This window comes from Vombatus ursinus, unplaced genomic scaffold, assembly GCF_900497805.2.
Source record: "Vombatus ursinus unplaced genomic scaffold, bare-nosed wombat genome assembly UNPS02014799.1, whole genome shotgun sequence".
NCBI lineage: Eukaryota > Metazoa > Chordata > Mammalia > Diprotodontia > Vombatidae > Vombatus > Vombatus ursinus.
Window position 1 is genome coordinate 24,127,625 of NW_020954577.1, and position 18,475 is coordinate 24,146,099.

Genomic DNA, 18,475 nt, shown 5'->3' on the forward strand with positions numbered 1-18,475 from the left:
TAAACACAAATATGTGTGTGTATAGATGTGTGTGTGTTTATATATATATGTATATATATATATATATACACATATATATATGTAAAATCATTCTATACATACTTCTATTTATCAGTTCTTTCTCTGGATGCATATAGTATTTTCCTTCATATGTCCTTAGTAGTTAATTTGAGTATTTATAATAGTCAAAATGCCTTAGTCACTCAAAGTTGTTCTTTTTTTTTCTTGGTAATTTTTTTATGGTAATTTTTATTTATTTATTTTTTCAACATTTACTTCCACAAGATTTTGAGTTCCAAATTTTCACCCCATCTTGCCCCTCACCCCACCCCAAGATGGCATGCATTCTGAATACCCCTTCCCCTAGTCTGCCTTCCCTTCTATCTCTCCCCCCCCATCCCCTTCCCCTTCAATTTTCCTGTAGGGCAGGATGGATTTCTGTACCCCATTTCCTATATTTCTTATTTCCCGGTTGTATGTGAAAATGTTTTTTTTTAAACATGTGATTTTAAAACTTTGGGTTCCAAATTTTCTCCCTTCCTCCCTCTCCACCCACCCTCACTGATAAAGGAAGCAACTAAATATAGCTTATATATGTGCAGTTATGCAAAACACTTCCATAGTAGACATTCTGTGAAAAACTAACTCTATTTCCCTTAACCCTATCCCACCCCCCATTTATTCTATTCTTTCTTTTGACCCTGACCCTCCTCAGAAGTACTTGCTTGTGATTACCCCCTTTCCCAATCTGCCCTCCTCTCTATCATCTCCCTACTCCCTTGTCCCCTCCCCCCCCATTTTCCTGTAGAGTAAGACAGATTTCCATACCCAATTAAGTGTGTATGTTATTCCCTCCTTAAGTCAAATTCTATGAGAATAAGATTCACTCATTTCCTCTCACCTTCCCCCATTTCCCCTCCACTGTAAGAGCTTTTTCTTTTCTGTTTTTTTTGGTGAGATAATTTACCCCATTCTACCTCTCCCTTTCTCCTGCTCCTAGTATAATCCTCTCTCACCCCTTAATTTTATTCTCCAGATATGACCCCTTCATTTTCAACTCACCCTGTGCCCTCTATCTATCTATCTATATCTATATATATGTACATATAATTTTTTCCCCTCCAACTACCCTAATACTGACAAAGGTCTCATGAGTTACAAATACTATCTTTCCATGCAGGAATGTAAACAGTTCAACCATAATAAGTCTCTTATGATTTTCTCTTTCCTGTTTACCTCTTCATGTACCACTTGAGTTCCAAATTTTCACCCCATCTTGCCCCTCCCCCCACCCCAAGATGGCATGCATTCTGAATACCCCTTCCCCTAGTCTGCCTTCCCTTCTATCTCTCCCCTCCCATCCCCTTCCCCTTCAATTTTCCTGTAGGGCAGGATGGATTTCTGTACCCCATTTCCTATATTTCTTATTTCCCAGTTGTATGTGAAAATATTTTTTTAAACATGTGATTTTAAAACTTTGGGTTCCTTGAGTCTTGTATTTGAAAATCAAATTTTCTATTCAGCTCTGGTCTTTTCATCAAGAATGCTTGAAAGTCCTCTATTTCACTGAATGACTATTTTTTCCCCTGAAGAATTATACTCAGTTTTGCTGGGTAGCTGATTCTTCGTTGTAATCTTATCTCCTTTGCCCTCCAGAATATTATATTCCATGTCCTGCGGTCCCTTAATGTAGAAGCAGCTAAATCTTGTGTTATCCTGATTGTGTTTCCACAATACTTGAATTGTTTCTTTCTGGCTGCTTGTAATATTTTCTCCTTGACCTGGGAACTCTGGAATTTGGTAACAATATTCCTAGGAGTTTTCCTTTGGGGATCTCTTTCAGGAGGTGATCAGTGGATTCTTTCAATTTCTATTTTGCCCTCTGGTTCTAAAATATCAGGGCAGTTTTCCTGCATAAATTCTTGAAAGATGATGTCTAGGCTCTTTTTTTGATCATGGCTTTCAGATAGTTCAATAATTTTTGAATTCTCTCTCCTGGATCTATTTTCCAGGTCAGTTGTTTTTCTAATGAGATATTTCACATTATTTTCTAATTTTTCATTTTTTTGGATTTGTTTTATAGTATCTTGATTTCTCATCAAGTCACTAGCTTCCAATTGCTCTATTCTAATTTTTAAGGAAGTATTTTCTTCAGTAAGCTTTTGGACTTCCTTTTCCATTTGTCCAATTTTGCTTTTTAGGGCATTCTTCTCCTCATTGGCTTTTTGGACCTCTTTTGCCATTTGGGTTAGGCTATTTTTTAAGGTGTTATTTTCTTCAGTATTTTTTTGAGTCTCCTTTAGCAAGCTGTTGACTTGTTCTTCATGATTTTCTTGCAAAACTCAGTTTTTCCTCTACTTCTCTTACTTGCTTCTCAAAATCCCTTTTGAGCTCTTCCAAGGCCTGGGACTGATTGATATTCTTCTTGGAGGCTTTGGATGTAGGAGCTTTGGCTTCGTTGTCTTCTTCTGGTTGTATGTTTTGATCTTCTTTGTCACCAAAGTAAGATAATATAGTCTGACTCTTTTTGCACTGCATACTCATGATCCTGGCCAATTACTTGAGTTTTAAACTCTTTGTTAAGGTGAAAGTCTGTTTCCAATGTGGAGAATGTACTATTCCAAGCTTCGGGGGTTTGTACAGCTGTTTTCAGAGATACTGCTAGGGACCTGCAAATTTTCAGTTCTTCCAAGGTGCTGTGATAAGGGGCGAGGTGTTTTCTCTCCACCACCACAACAAGCTCCACCACGCCAGCCCTCCTCCTCTCCCTAGGACCACCCCTCAGAACTGTGACCCAGATCCAAGCACTGGTAAAGCAAGAGATTCCTGCCTCAGCCTTAGCAAAGAGATCCCTGCAATGCCCCTCTGATCAGCCACTGGATTCCCCCTTAGTCTGTGGGCGGGAAGCTCAGGAAACAGCCATGGCCTGGAGGCGGCTGAGACCTAGCTCCTTCTCTCACCGCAGTCACAGACTTTTCCCACTGACCTTCTAAGTTGTCTTTGGCGTTCATGGGTTGAGAAGTCTGGAAACCTCCATAGCTTCCCGTGATTCAGTTCTCTGAGCCCTGCTCCAGGGTCACTGCACCCTGCATGCCCATGCCAAACTGTGCTCCTCTCCCCGCCCTGCCCGATATACCTTTCCGATCAACCATTCAGGTTGTCTTGGGCTGGAAATTTGTCTCACTCTGTCTTTTTGTGGGTTCTGCTGCTTTATAATGTGTTTACAGTCATTTTTTACAGGTATTTGGAGGGGTTTGGGGAGAGCTCAAGCAAGTCACTGCTTTCCATCTGCCTTGGCTCCGCCCCCCAAAGTTGTTCTTAAAACAATATTGCTGTTACTGTATACAATATTCTTTTGGTTCTGCTCGTTTTGCTTTTTGTTATTTCTTGCAAGTCTATCCATGTTTTTCTAAGATCGTCAAGCTCATCATTTCTTATAGTGCGGTAGTATTCCATCAGGACCATTTAACACAACTTGTTCAGTCATTCTCCAATTGACAGGCATCCCCCCCACCCCATTTCCAGTTTTTCACTATCACAAAGAGAGCAGCTATAAATATTTTAAAACATATCGGTTCTTTTCCTTTTCCCCTAATCATCTTTGGAAACAGCCCTATTAGTGATATTGCTGGGTCGAAGGGTATAGGCAGCTTAATAACTCTTTGGGCATAATTCCAGATTCCTTTCCAAAATGGTTAGATCAGTTCACAGTTCCAGCAACAATTAGTGTTTCAATTTTTCCACACCCCCTCCAACATTTGTTGCTTTTCCCTTCAGTCATTTTAGCCAATCTGACAGGTATAAAATGATATCTCAAGGTTCTTTTAATTTGCATTTCTCTAATCAATAATGATTTATAGCATTTTTCATATGACTATAAATTGTTTTGATTTCTTCATTGGAGGACTTCATATTTCATATCCTTTGATCATTTATCAATTAGGGAATGGCTTGTACTCTTAAAGATTTTACAAAATTCTTTATATATTTGAAATGAGACCTTTATTTGAGTATCTGTCTATAAAAAATTTCCCCCCAATATTCTGCATTTCTTCTGATCTTGGCTACATTTGTTTTATTTTTACAAACCCTTTTAAATTTAATGTAATTGAAATTATCCATTTTACACTGCACACTGCTCTCTATCTCTTGTTTACTCATAAATTATTCTATCTATAAGTCTGATAGGTAATATGTCCTATATTCTTCAAAAGTTCCTGTAATCTCTCTCTTTATATCTAGGTCATGTATCCATTTTGACTTTAGTTTGGTAAATGGTGTAAGATATTGGTCTAAGCCCAGTTTCTGCCAGACTACTTTCCAGCTTTTCCCAATAATTTTTTTTTTACCAAATAATGAATTCTTATCCCAGAGTCCTTACACTTGCAAAGACAAAGTTACTATAGTCATTTGCTGTTGTAAATTGTATGTCTATTATGTTCCACTGAGCTACCTTTCTATTTCTTAGCCAGTACCAGATAGTTTTGATAATTATTGCCCTATAATATAGTTTATGATCTAGTACTGCTAAACCTTTTTCCTTTACATTTTTTCCATTCATTTCCTTTATATTCTTGACCTTTTGCTCTTCCAAATGAATTTTGTTATTATTTTTCTAACTCAGCAAAATAATTTTTGATAATTTAATTGGGATGACATTGAATACATGGTTTAGGTAAAATTGTCATTTTTATTATATTGGCCCTGCCAATATAATATTTGAGTAATTAATGAATAATTAATATTTCCCTAATTATTTAAATCTGATTTTATTTGTATAAAATGTTTTTATAATTTTGTTCATATAGTTCCTGGGTTTGTTTTGGCAGGTGTACTCCCAGCATTTTATACTGTCTTGAATTATTTTAAATGGGGTATCTCTTCCTTCCTGCAAGGTTCTGTGTATAATATATAGGAATGCTGATGACTTATGTGGATTTACTTTATATTTTGCTACTTTGCTAAAATTATTGTTTCAGCTTATTAAAAAGTTAACACTTTTTGGGATTTTTCAAGTATATTATCATAGCATCTGCAAAAAGAAATAGTTTTATCACCTCTTTTCCTATTCTGATTCATTTTATTTCTTTTTTTTCCCTCTTATTGCTATTGCTAGGATTTCCAATACAATACTGAATAATATTGGTGACAGTGGGCATCCTTGTTTCCACATCTGATCTTACAGAGAAGGATTCTAGCTTATCCCCGTTACAAATAATGCTTGCTGATAGTTTTAAGTACCTTTTTTTTATCAATTTAAGGAAAAATCCATTTATGCTTATACTTTCAAGTGTTTTAACAGAAGTAAGTGTTGCACTTTATCAAAAGCTTTTTCTGAATCTATAGGTGTAATAGTATGATTTTTCTTACTTTTATTAATGTTATAATCAACTATGGTAATAGTTTTCCTTATGTTAAACCATCCCTGTACTCCTGGTATAAATCCCACTTGGTCATAAGGTATAATCTTTGTAATAGATTGCTATAATTGTTTAGCTAGTATTTTATTTGGCATTTTTGCATCCATATTCATTAATGAAATTGGTCTGTAATTGTCTTCTGGTTTAGGTATTAGTATCATATTTGTTTCATAAAAGGAGGTCAGTAGGACCCCTTCTTTGCCTATTATTCCAAATAATTTCATATTGTAATTAGTTAGTCTTTAAATGTTTGATAGAATTCACTTGTAAATCCATCTGGTAATGGTGCTTTTTTCTTAGGAGGTTCATTTATAGACTGTTCAATTTCTTTTCCTAAAATAGGTCTATTTAGATATTCTATTTCCTCTTCTGCTAATCTAGGCAGTTTATATTTTTGAAAATATTCTTTCATTTCACTTAAATTATTAAATTTATTGGCATATATGACATAATTAGTATAAATAATATAAAGCAGAATAGCTCCTTACAATTGCTTTGATTTCATCTTTGTTAGTGACATATTTATTCACCCTTTTCATTTTTAATGCAGTGATTTGGTTTTCTTTTCTCTTTTTAAAAATCATATTAACCAATGGTTTATCTAGTTTATTGGGGTTTTTTTTTCATAAAACCAATTCCTAGTTTTTTTCTTACACTCAATTTTATTAATCTCACCTTTAATTTTTAGGATTTCCAATTTGGTGTTTAATTGGGAATTTTTCATTTGTTCTTTTGCTAGTTTTTTTTAACAGCATTCCCAATTCATTGGGCTGCTCTTTCTCTATTTTACTGATATAAACATTTAAAGATAAAAAATTTCCTCTGATTACTCCTTTTGCTGTATCCCATAGGTTTTGATATGTTGTCTCATTATTGTCATTCTCTTTAATGAAATTATTGTTTCTATGATTTGTTCTTTAACCCACTCATTCTTCAAGATTAGGTTGTTTAGTCTCCAAATAATTTTTATTCTATGTTTCTGTGGTCCCTTATGAAATATAATTTTTATTGCACATCCTTCTAAAAGTCCCTCCCTTATCCTTTCCTTTCATCCTTTTATTTCTTTACAAGTTTAGAAGACTTTTATACCCTTTTAAATGTATATGTTGTTCCATCTTTAACCCAGGGATTCTGGGAAGAGAGCAGAGTAGGTCAGAAAATTCCAGGCTCTCCAAATTTCCTCCACAAACAGACAGAACGTCACCTCTAAATGACCATAGAGTGGCAAAAATAAAGGGGTGAAGCAGTTGTACTCCCAAGACAACCTGAGAGGACCCTTGGGAAAGACACAAGCTCCAGGGGCTGAGGCCCCTCCAGACAGACTCCAGTGAATCAGCAAACAACAGCCGTGGGGGCAGCTGGATCAGAAGCCTAGGTCTAGGGAATTTTCACCTCACTTTCATCTAACAAACAGCAGGGATCTGATGGCTGAGTAGGGGAAGACTGAAGGACCCTCTGCTCTCTCTGGAAGACAGACCTAGCAGTGCTGACCAGATGTGATCCTGGGCTGCAGCTGTGGGCAAGGAGGAGCAAGCACATGCCTGGTGGGAGCAGCATTTTGGGGACAGAGTGGCAGGGGGGGTGTAGCCGTGGCTTAGGGGTGGAGAGAAGTGCCTGAGCTTAGCCCCCTGGACACAATTCAGTGAATAACAGTAAGAAGGACCTGAGGCCTAGGGCACCATTACTCACAACTCCGGATGTAAACCCAATTACAATAACAAGCTGCTAAAAATAAAATGAAACAAAATAAAAATGACTAAGCAAAGGACAAAGAACCTGACCATAGACAGCTACTATGGTGTAAAAGAAAATCTGGTTTCATATTCAGAGGAGGATAGTAAGGTTAAAAAAAAAAAAGCTACACATACCACAAAGAGTAACGTCAAATGGTCACATGCCCAAAAAGAGTTCTTGAAAGAACTTAAAAAGGACTTCAAAAATCAAATAAGAGAGATCCAGGAAAAGGTAGGAAAAAAATAAAAGCAATTTAAGAAAATCATGAAAAGAAAGTCAACCAAGTGGAACAAGATATCCAAAATCTTAAAGAAGAAAATAACTCCTGGATAACTAGAACTGGGTGGGGGAAGTGAATGCCACCAAGAAATAATAAATCAAAATTAAAAGAATGAAAAAAATAGAAAAGAATGTGAAACATCTCATTAGAAAAACAACTGATCTGGAGAACAGATTGAGGAGAGACAATATAATAATTGTTAGACTCCTTGAAAGTTCCCAACAAAAAAAGAATCTTGATACAATATTACAAGAAATTATTAAGGAAAATTGCCCTGAAGTTCTAGAACAAAAGGGTAAAGGAGAAATATTAAAAAAATCCACCATTCATCACCTGAAAGAGATACCAGGAGGGCAATTTACAGGAACATCATAGACAAGTTTCAAAGCTCCCAGGTTAAGGAGAAAATATTACAAGCAACAAGAAACAAATAATTTAAATATTACAGAGCTACAGTCAGGATTTCATAAGACCTAGCAGCTTCTACACCAAAAGACCATAGGTCTTGGAACATAATGTTTCAAAGAACAAAAGAGCTGGAGTTGCAGCCAAAAATAGTTTACCCAGGAAAGTTGAATATAATCCTGAATAAAAAAAAAAAAGGATATTTAACAAACTGAAAGACTTTCAGGTATTTGTGACAGAAAGACCAGAACTCAGTGGAAAATTCAATATATAAGATCCAGAAAAAATATAAGGAAAATGTTAAAGACCAATTATAAGGGATGCATTAAGGTCAAACTGTTTACTTCTTATATGTGAAAATGTTATCAGTGTTCTTAAGACTATCATCATTACTTAGGTAGTTTGAAAGAAAGGTTGAGGCTGAGCTGAGTATGAGGCGGTAATTCTAAAAGACAAAATTGGGTAGGAAAAGGTAAAAAGGAGCAATTGTCTCATACAAATGAGGCATGAAAGGAAGAACTGGTACAGAGGAAGCAGGTGACAATGGAGGGCTGGTAGTGGCGGAACATTATTTTCATCAGATCCGAGTTAAAGGGGTGAGTCTTGACTTAGCCATGAATTATATTTAAGTGAAGAGTTGCACCAAGTCAGCAGCCTCACTCTTCCAAAGTCATTGAAGTCCGGTGGCAAGACAAAAGTCAGGATGACTGGCGATGGCCCTGAATGCAATGGATAACCTTGGCATCTTCCGTGTATGAACAAACTCTAAGCACTCCATAGTGCCTGCTTCAGCCACCTTTGTAGCCACTGGAATAAATTGTTCTCACGGGCCCATTCGGCCAGGGGAAGTCTTCACGTGCTTGGAGTAGACATCCCCTAACTCCCTGATGGAAATGAGTTTCTCAGGTACCCTCAACCTGGTTTAGCCCATCTGCCACACTGGTTTCACTGGGGTGTGGCCGCTGAATATGCTACACCTTCTTGGAGTCACTGGTGAGAGTTGGGGGACAGGCGCACACCAAAAGTGACTGAGCAGCCCTGAAAAGGGCTCAGCTGGCCCTCACACCAGAGGTGCTAATCCTCCTCAAACACCCCATACACCTCAAAGAGAGAATATACTGTGGTAACTATAGAGAGCTGCATAAACCCAAGCTGTTAACATCGCCTGTAGAAAATAACTACAAGTAGAGGGACTGAAACTTGGCCTTCTCCTGGTCTGGATACCTCACTGTCCAGTACACTGAATCTGGTCCATTCTTGGTCTGAGATGACAGACTCCCTCAAGGTCTCTATCACCGTCTCACCTCATCCTTCCTGCTTGCCCAGAAAATCTCTTCTGTTCATGTTCCTAATCCTTTTTAATCCCTGTAGTTGATGGTGCAGCCTCTGCTGGAGGTAGGGGTAAGGGGCCTGATTGTCCTACTCTCTTTGACTCATTTGCTCGTATCTGACTAGAAACTCCCCACTTTATTGGTCCATTCAGATTAATGTAGACTTCATATCAGTAGCAAAGATGGACAATTTACTTAAAATATCAAATACTGTGACATCAAAGAACTGTTTTCAACACTCTTGATCCATGGATAGGAGGTTCTGCGTATGATCTCTCTTGAGCCCTTAGGTTGGTATTCTATGGCCTGAAAAGTAAGACAGGTCATCAAATACTTTTGTCTTCAATCTCAGAGGGGTGGAGAGGTTTTTCAGTCGCTAACAGATGCTGGAATTTGACATCTCTTTTCATTCTCACTGGACAAGATGGCATGGGATGGATGTCACAACCCTAAGCCTTATTTTCCCCGCCAGCCCCATGCACTGCTAAATCCAAGGTCTGCTCACATCTTCCCACCATTTCATGTTAGTGGAGGATGGGGCTCCCTGATCTGGCACTGTGGTTTGGGAACTGTTGGCATCCTTTGCTTCTGTCACTATGACTCTGTTCTTTTTCTCCCAATGTCCATTTCAACATTGGTACCTACCCCACCTGTGTGTCCTCACCTCTGCCTCTAGGTTTCCCCATCTTTCTTCAAGACTCCAAACTCACTTTTTTTTTGTAAATAGTATTTTCTTTTTTCCAGTTACATGAGAAGATAATTTTCAACATTAATTTTTTATAAGAGTTTGAATTCTCCTTCCCTTCCTTCCCTCCTCCTCCCCAAGATGGCAAGGAATCTGATGTAGGTTATATATATGCAATCATTTTAAACATATTCCACCTTAGTCATATTGTGAAAGAAAAATCAGATAAAAAAAACACAAGAAAAAAAAACAAAAAAAAGTGAAAGTAGTATGCTTTAATCTGCATTCAGACTCCATAGTTCTTTCTCTGAAGGTGGATAGCATTTTTTATCATGAGTCCTTTGGGATTATCTTAGAACACTGTTTAGCTGAGAGTACTCCATCATACAATGTGTTTCTGTGTACAATGTTCTCCTGGTTCTGCTCACTTTGCTCAGCATCAGTTAATGTAAGTCTTTCCAGGTTTTTCTGAAATCTGCTCATCATTTCTTATAGCACAATAGTATTCTATTACATTCATATACCACAACTTGTTCAACCATTCCCTAATTGATGGGCATCCCCTCAATTTCCAATTCTTTACCACCACAAAAAGAGCTGCCATAAATATTTTTGTACATGTGGGTCCTCAAAGCTCACCTTCTATGAGATGCTTTTCCCACCTGTCCCACCTATTAATGCTTCACCTTTCAGGTTCTCTTCCCTCTATTCTACGTATGTATCTTGTAGCTAGTCAGTTGTTTACATGCAGACTCCCGCCTTGGAATGTGTCTTGAGAGAAGCAACTGTTTTTTGTTTTGTTTTCTCTTTCTTCACATCCCCAGTGCTTAGCACGGTGCCTGTCACATAGGCAGAGCTCAGTAAAAGACTGTTGACTGACCAATGAGGGCAAGTCCATCTGGGTACCAAAGGACCATGGCACTTTGAGCGATCTCTGTGAAGTGAGAGCTCCATCCAAGGCTCTAGATGACAAGCCATCTGTGTCTTCTCAACATACATGATTTTTGTCTGTTTAGGAGGATCTGTCCAACACAGTGGAGGCCTTCCTCCATTGTCTTTTAACGTTTCCTGAACGTCAGAGACACACTTTAAATGTATTGCTCCAGGACTACATCCCCATGCAATTCAATTATACTCAACAAAGGGCTTACCATGTGCAGAGAAGCACTGTGCTAGACAATGGGAGAGTCAGAAAGATGGTTCTGCCCTCATAGAGTTTTACCATCTGGTAACAGGCATTGAATAACCATTTGTTAAATAGATCTGAATCACTTCATGTATGTCCTTTTTGTTCTTTTCAATATAGATTTATGTTTATTCTCAGCAGTGGCATTTTTCTTAAAGGGTAAACTCCAACTTCTTGTAAAATTCCAGGACATATAATTAAAGGTGTGATGTGTGTGTCCTTGGAAAATGAAGGACCTTTCTAAACTAGCATGAGTGGATTCACTGGATCATTTAGATTTAGAGCTAGAAGGGAGTTGGGAAGTCATTTTATCCAATCAAGGACAAGTCATAGCTAAAAACAGGAACAAAACAAAGGTGCTTACTTCCCATCACTTCTATTAAGCAGAGTGAGAAAAATTCTAGAATTTCTAATAAGATTTTTAAAAAGTCAGAGGGATTGATCTATGAAATAAAGAGGCAAATGTCTTTACTTGTAAATGCCATGGTTGTTGACCTAGGAAATCCCCTACCTGCAACAATAAAAAAGATAATGAGTTTAACAAGGTGGCTAGATACAAGATAGATCCATAAAATTGTTTATACTCTTATAGACCACCAACAAAGACCAAGAAAACATCATAAAAAAGAAGCCAAAATTATAACATCAACAACAGCAACAAAATTAAATACTTGGATATTAACTTAGACACACAAGTGAGTGTGGGTGTATGTGTATACCCATATATATACACACATATGTATATATGTACATATATATATATATATATATATGAAATAGCTTTTCTCTCTCTAACTATAAAACCCATATAATTATAGGGAAATTCAAAGTTTATGGATCGATAAATCAACATAGTAAGAATAATAATATTCCCTAAATTAATTTATAGATTTAATGCCATACCAATTAAATACTAATACCAATGTATTTCTTTATAGAGTCAGGTAAAGTCATGATAAAATGTAGATGTGTCCCAACCACAATTAATTCACAAAAGGTCTAGGCATCTCAATTGAAACAATCAATCTATCCAAAGCAAACTAAGTTAAAATAATCCCCTTAATCAATTTGAAAGATCCAGAGAGGTTATAGCTGATTGAATGAAAGAGATTACACAACACACACACAAAAAAATATCTTTTGACTGGTTGAAGAGAATCAGTCACATCCCAGGAGGCTATATATAAAAATAGCAAGGTAATTTGAAGCCAATCAATCAAAGAGAGGTTGAATTTAATGGTGAAGGACTTTTCTTTTCTCATTTCCTTATTGGCTCCCCCTACCAGCATACCATGCCTTCCAGAGCTAGTCCCTCCAACCCCCACTCCAGCTGTCTGGCTTGGTCCCCACAAGGCAGCTGGCAAGTTCTCCCCGCAGGACTCTAGCTGTAACACTGACAGTCTGGATTTGTTTAGTATGGTCATTCATGTGCCCCCTCTGATGTGCTCCCCAATATCAACAACCTGTTGAGATCAACTTTTCCAAAAGGGGTATTTACTGAGAAAATATGAGAACAGCAGTTACAAAACTAACCCTCCGAACTGGGTGCAACCTCTCATTTTTGCATGCCCATATCCCCTCTCCCACACACATTCACACAAGGTCCCTGGGCAGAGTAGGCTCAAACTTAGAAAGCCCATATGGCTAAAACATAAATGTGTATTTTCTGCTTACTGGAAGTCCTTTTTTCTCCCTTCATGAAATCTTCACGAAGTTCCTCTTAACTTTCTGTTAGGTTCAAAGAGTTAGTGCTTTTGTAGAATACTAAACAATCTCGTCTTGGACGGTCTAGTTTGTCCCTGGTGTGTCTCTCAGCTCCCAATGCAGACACTGCCATCAGCCACAGCTGCTGGGGTACACTGCTATCTCCACTGAAGACCAATGGATCCTGGGATACTCTGATCTTTTGAAGTTCACAAGGTCATCATCTCATCAGTGGAAGGGGGAACATAACACTCTGGGCTCACTCCTTCCCCTTTGCTGCCCTTTGGACAGGCATAAAGCTCCCAAAATTTGAATACTTCCCTGCTGGACTCTGAGTTTCCAAAATATCTTGCTCTGTTCTACATAGCCCCACAGACATAACTGATTTCCTTCAAAAATTCACAAAGCATTTCCATGTGGTGTCCTGTATTTTCATCTAATTATCAAAGCACTTTGCCCTCCCACATTGTTTAAGGACTTGTCTGGACCTCAATGATACCTCTGATTAATTGACGAATGATCAGTCTTATGATCCTTTTCCCTATGATACCTTCAAATTGATTAAGAATTTATTCACACCCTGTTTACTTTTGACTGATTGATTCAAGTGAGATATTTGGGCCTTCTGTGATTAATTGGGAGTGAAAGTAGACCCTGACCCTTGTATAGGAAAACAGACTAACTAACAGAAGAATGTGAAGGGTTTACTTGAAAAAGAAAAACTGAATTACGGCAGACTCGCACTCCCAAACTTTCAAATAAAACTTAAAGCTATGTCTGCAAAAACAAATATCTGATACTGGTCAGATATTCTAAAAAACAGACCACTGGGACAGAACAGAAATCTTAGAAATAAGACCAAACCAATACAAAAGATCAAAACTAAGGAAAGAATTTATTACTTAAACAAATGTAGTTGGGAAAATGACTAGCAATATGCCCCCCCCCAAAAAAAAGAATAAGAAATTTAGGATCATAGATTTATCATGAGAAAATGAATTTTAAAGTTAGATGAAAAGGAAATATTTATCTCAATTGTGTAGGGTAGATTAATTTTCAACTATTAAACAGAAGAAATTAATGGGTATAATGTAGGTGGGTTTTATTATATACAAATGAGAAAGCTCTGTATAAGTCAAAACAATATAATCATGATAAAATATTGGTGAAAATTTTTTTTTAGCAAATACAACCAATACAAATTTACCATCTGAAATTTACAAAGAGCTGCTATAAATATTCAAGCAACATCCAGGCATCACTGGATAAATGGCTAAATTCAATCCAATTCAACAAGCATCTTCTAAGTTTATTAAACATCTACTAAGTTCAAGGCACCATGCTAGTTACTGGGGGACACAGGGACAAAACAAAAAGCCGCCCCTGTCCATGAGAAGCTTAAATTCTACTGGAGGATCCAACACGTCAATGGGTAAATATACACACACGTTTCCTAGAGGTGAGAGAACCCCCTAAAAGCATGGGAGGAGACCCTTTGAGCTGATCTAGGGAGGGCAGTAGTGGAAGTGGAAATAAAAGAAGTGGAAACAAGGGTGCAGTGCACTCTAGGTACCATGAAAAGGCATTTATTTAGTGCTTAGTGTGTGCTGGGTACTGAGCTAAGCACTGGGGATATACAAAACAAAAACCACTGTTCTGTCCTCAGAGAGCACACATTCTAATGAAGGAGACAAGCAGCCAATAATGAGGCACAGGTAAGATAAATATGCGCATATACACATGTGTATTTATGTACATCTATTAGTGGAAATGGAATGTACTCTCCAGGGAAGGAAGTGGGTGGGGCGGGGTAGGGAGAGAGACCTGAAAAGGCCTCCTGCAGAAGGTCAGATTTGATCTGAGTCTGGAAGGAAGCCAGAGAAATCAGGTAGAGAGACAAAGCATCCGGGCATGAGGGGCGAGGAGAAGGGCCAGTCTTCATTTGAGAAAGGAGGGAGGAGATGGTGGGTGGAGATATTGGAGGAATGCGAGAGGCAGGCGGGGAGAAGACCGCGTCCTCAGTAAGTCGCTCTAACTTCTTCAGTGAATTACGAGGCAAGGTTTTCATCTGAGAGGGTGCAGGGAAGAGCACTATGGAAGGCTTGAGGAAGTGGGTTGGAATGGCCACTCTAGTGACTGGGCCCATCCCAGGAAAAACGTAAAAGGATTGCTGTGCTGCAGTCAGGGACCACGGGAGATGGTGTCACATCAACTGGCAGTGGGCCAGATCACTGTGGTTTTGTCATTTTCTTCTTAGCTTAGCAGCACATGAATAGGAATGAAGGAAGATGACATTAGGAATCATCCAGGGTTGGGGTCTGGCAAGGTGTGATTGTCAGCAAGACAAGAGTGTGAGAGATTCTCGGGCTGAGGATAGTGTTGAGTTGAACTGGTTCACCAAGAGTGTAGCCAATCCAGAGGAGATGGCTTCAGAAAGAACTGAGGTATAGGCAGGGGTGGGGAGCCTGTGTGGCCCTCTAGGTCCCTGGTTCAGCTTTTTGACTGAGTCCCAAGTTTTACAGAACAAATCCTTTTGTGAAGGGGATTTGTTCTCTGAAGTAGACTCCAGGCTGAAGGTTCCCCACCCCTTGAGAGAGTTCTGAAGTCACAGTGACAAGAAAGAACAAGGGATCATAAAACAGAGGGAAGGATGAAATCATAAACAGCTAATTAGATAAAAGTTCACGGACGTGGAAGGAGAACAGTTGCAGGGAATAGAGACAATGAGAGTGTGACCATCTCTTTGTGTGACTGAGATGGAATGCAGGAGTCAGTGACGGGAACCAGCCAGAATAAGAAACTGGAAAATCATCAATGTTAATAATAAGAGAGCAAGAATTGAGGTAGAAAGATAGTGAACCAGGCAATGACCTCATTGAGGAGAAAGGAGACTGTCCCTGAGGGGTGACAGAGAATGGCCACCAGAGTCTTGATGGGACCATCTATTTGTAGAGCATGAATCTCACAGGAAATGCTGCTGAGGGACAACGGTATGTGCAATGACGATCAGGTAGTATATTCTGACTCCTCCACTGTAACCAGTGAGTTGGAGGTGTGAGTGAAAGTACAACCAGAACTAGAAAAGGTGGTGAGGAGGAAACTAGGTTTCATTTGGCGCCAGAAGATGAAAAGAGAAAGGAAAAGACTCAGGAAAAAAGGAAGCTTGTCAGCTATGGAGCAGGCATTCCAGAGGGCACAGTGAAAAGGGCAGGTAGATCTGCCGTGGGACGTTCCAGGGATAGGATGGAGTAAATGGGAGTAAGGGAGTAGGCAATAGGAGAAGAGAGAATTGGGTTTGTACATCAGCATTCAGAGGTTTAGAATCACTGGGTTCAGGTGGGGACTATGCTAAGCATTGAGGAAACAGGCCAGGCAGAGTACCATTGGTTGGGAAAGGCTCTGTTGAGGAAGACCCTTGATTAGGCTGTTCAAGGTCCTCTCTTAATGTCTAACCACAGGTGGTGATGTTGTATTCTGTGGTGCTCCTAGAGGCCTCATGCACAGACTGCAGGAGGAGGTGGTGCTAAGGCCCTAGGGAGTCTGGTCAGGAGACAGGTGGGTGGCTGGGTCCCGTCCTCAGGACTGCCAACAGGACAACTCTAGATAAGGCCCTGGTGCAAGGATGGATGCTAGGTAGATACTTCTGATTTTGAGGATGGCCAATTTGGTTGGAACACAGAGTGCTTGAGGGGCAATAATGTGAAACAAACACTGAAAGATAGATTGAAGCCAGATTGTGGAAGGTTTACATACCAGGCTGATGAGTTTCTCTGTTATTCTGGAGGCAATGGGGAACCATGGGAGATTCTGGAGTGATAGAGTGAAGTGGTCCAACTTGTGCTTTACAAAATTCTGGCAGCTGTGTAACGGCCAGATAGTCAGAGGATACAAATAGTTTATAAGAGAGGATAAACGTATTGTAAATCACTTGAAAAAATCTTTAAGCTCGATAATAATCAGATAAATCAAAATTAAAACAACTTTAATATACCATTTCCCATCTGCAAAACTGGTCAAAAATACCGACGGACAATCTCGTTGCTTGTAGGAGTATGCGGAAGTGGGCACACTCACACACTGCTGGTAAAATGTCAGATTATCAGCTCTTGAAGGCCAAAAGCAGTATGCAAGAAGAGTAACAAAAAAAAAAAAAATCAAATCCTTAAACCAATAAGCCCAGAGTTAGAAGCGTAGCATAACAATGCTACTTTTCAGCATCATTTGTGGCTACAAAGAATTGAAAACAACCTAAAATATCCAGCAGTTGGTAATTGGCCAAATAAACTGCCCCAGATCATCAATAAACATGAATTTAACTGGTGAACTTCTACATTTAGAATAAGTATCCCACAGGCATCTCAAACCCGCAAGGCCAAGCTCTCCTTACCCTGAACCGTTCCCCCTTTTCTGAACTTGTCTTTTACTTGAGGTGGCGCATCATTGCCCTTCCGGTCACCCCAGTTCCAAACCCCAATGTGATCATCCCAGATTCCTCACACATGCACCCAACACAATCAGTTGCCAAACCTTGTCATTTCTTTCTGTACAACAGAGATTCTAATACTCACCTGGCCCTGACATGTACAGCAGTAAGCAAATTAAAGTATAATTGAGAAATATTTAGCAAAATAAATAAAAAATACAATGGGACATAGATAATGCTATGATGCAGTTTCTAAGTCAATATACAGTCCTGGGAATCTGTACGAACAATTCAGTGGGTCCTGTTTCTTTTTGCATTTGGTACTGTGCTCCACACAGATGCGAACCTAATCCCAAGCCTTGTCCCCTCTCACTTGGGCCACTGCAATGGCCTGAGGCACTGGTCTCCCACACATCAATGATGACAGAACTAGGGACATATAGCTTTGTTCTATTGGGAAGAATTAAGAATCAGGAAACCATTGTCAGACAAATTAAACAGGCGAGTTCTGGAGCCACTGCGTGTTAGGAATATTAATGTCAGTATGTTCCTCAGCAGATGTTGTATGCCAAAAGGAAATTTAGTGTATTCTGCTGTAAACATAGTGTCTTCAAAAAGCAGAATGTAGGCCTACTTGGCAAAGATGAAGCAGGGGTTGAAAAAAAAGTATAACTAAGAAGCTTGACGAAGCTGGATTTACTAATGAATCCTCAAAAATGCCAAATCTAAATCAGGATCCAGTCCCCCTAGAAATTCAGGAACATTTAGAGGTTTGAAAGAAAAATTACATGCTTTAAAGGAAGAAATAATGTTCATTTGTGAAATGAACTATGTTTACATATTTAATGGTTTTCTATTAAATATACAAATGTGAAAAAATCTAATGTATTAGAAAATGTGTTGTGTCATAAGTTTTAATACGTACTGTGTGTACATATGTATATGTAAATATATTTGTATAGTTCTTTATTAAAAACTTTATATTTGTAACCCTGCCCCCCAAATTGTTAGTTGTTGCAGGTATCCTAGAAACCACTAAATTGACTGTAATGATAAGGTGAAAGGATTTGGACCCCAAAGGAAAAAGACCACATATGTGAAAGCAGCCCAGTATCGCAGTGGGCCCTTTTGAGAAATTCTTTCCTTGTTGCCGGCACCTATAGACCTGACCCTGTAACTCCTCAGATAAAAGCTATCAATGCTGGCACTGGGGTTCTTGCCCAAGGACCATGCCTCTGGCAACCCTTTGTGTAAACAGAATTATCTCGTCCCTTCTCCCCTGATATCTGGCGTTGACAGAACTATCT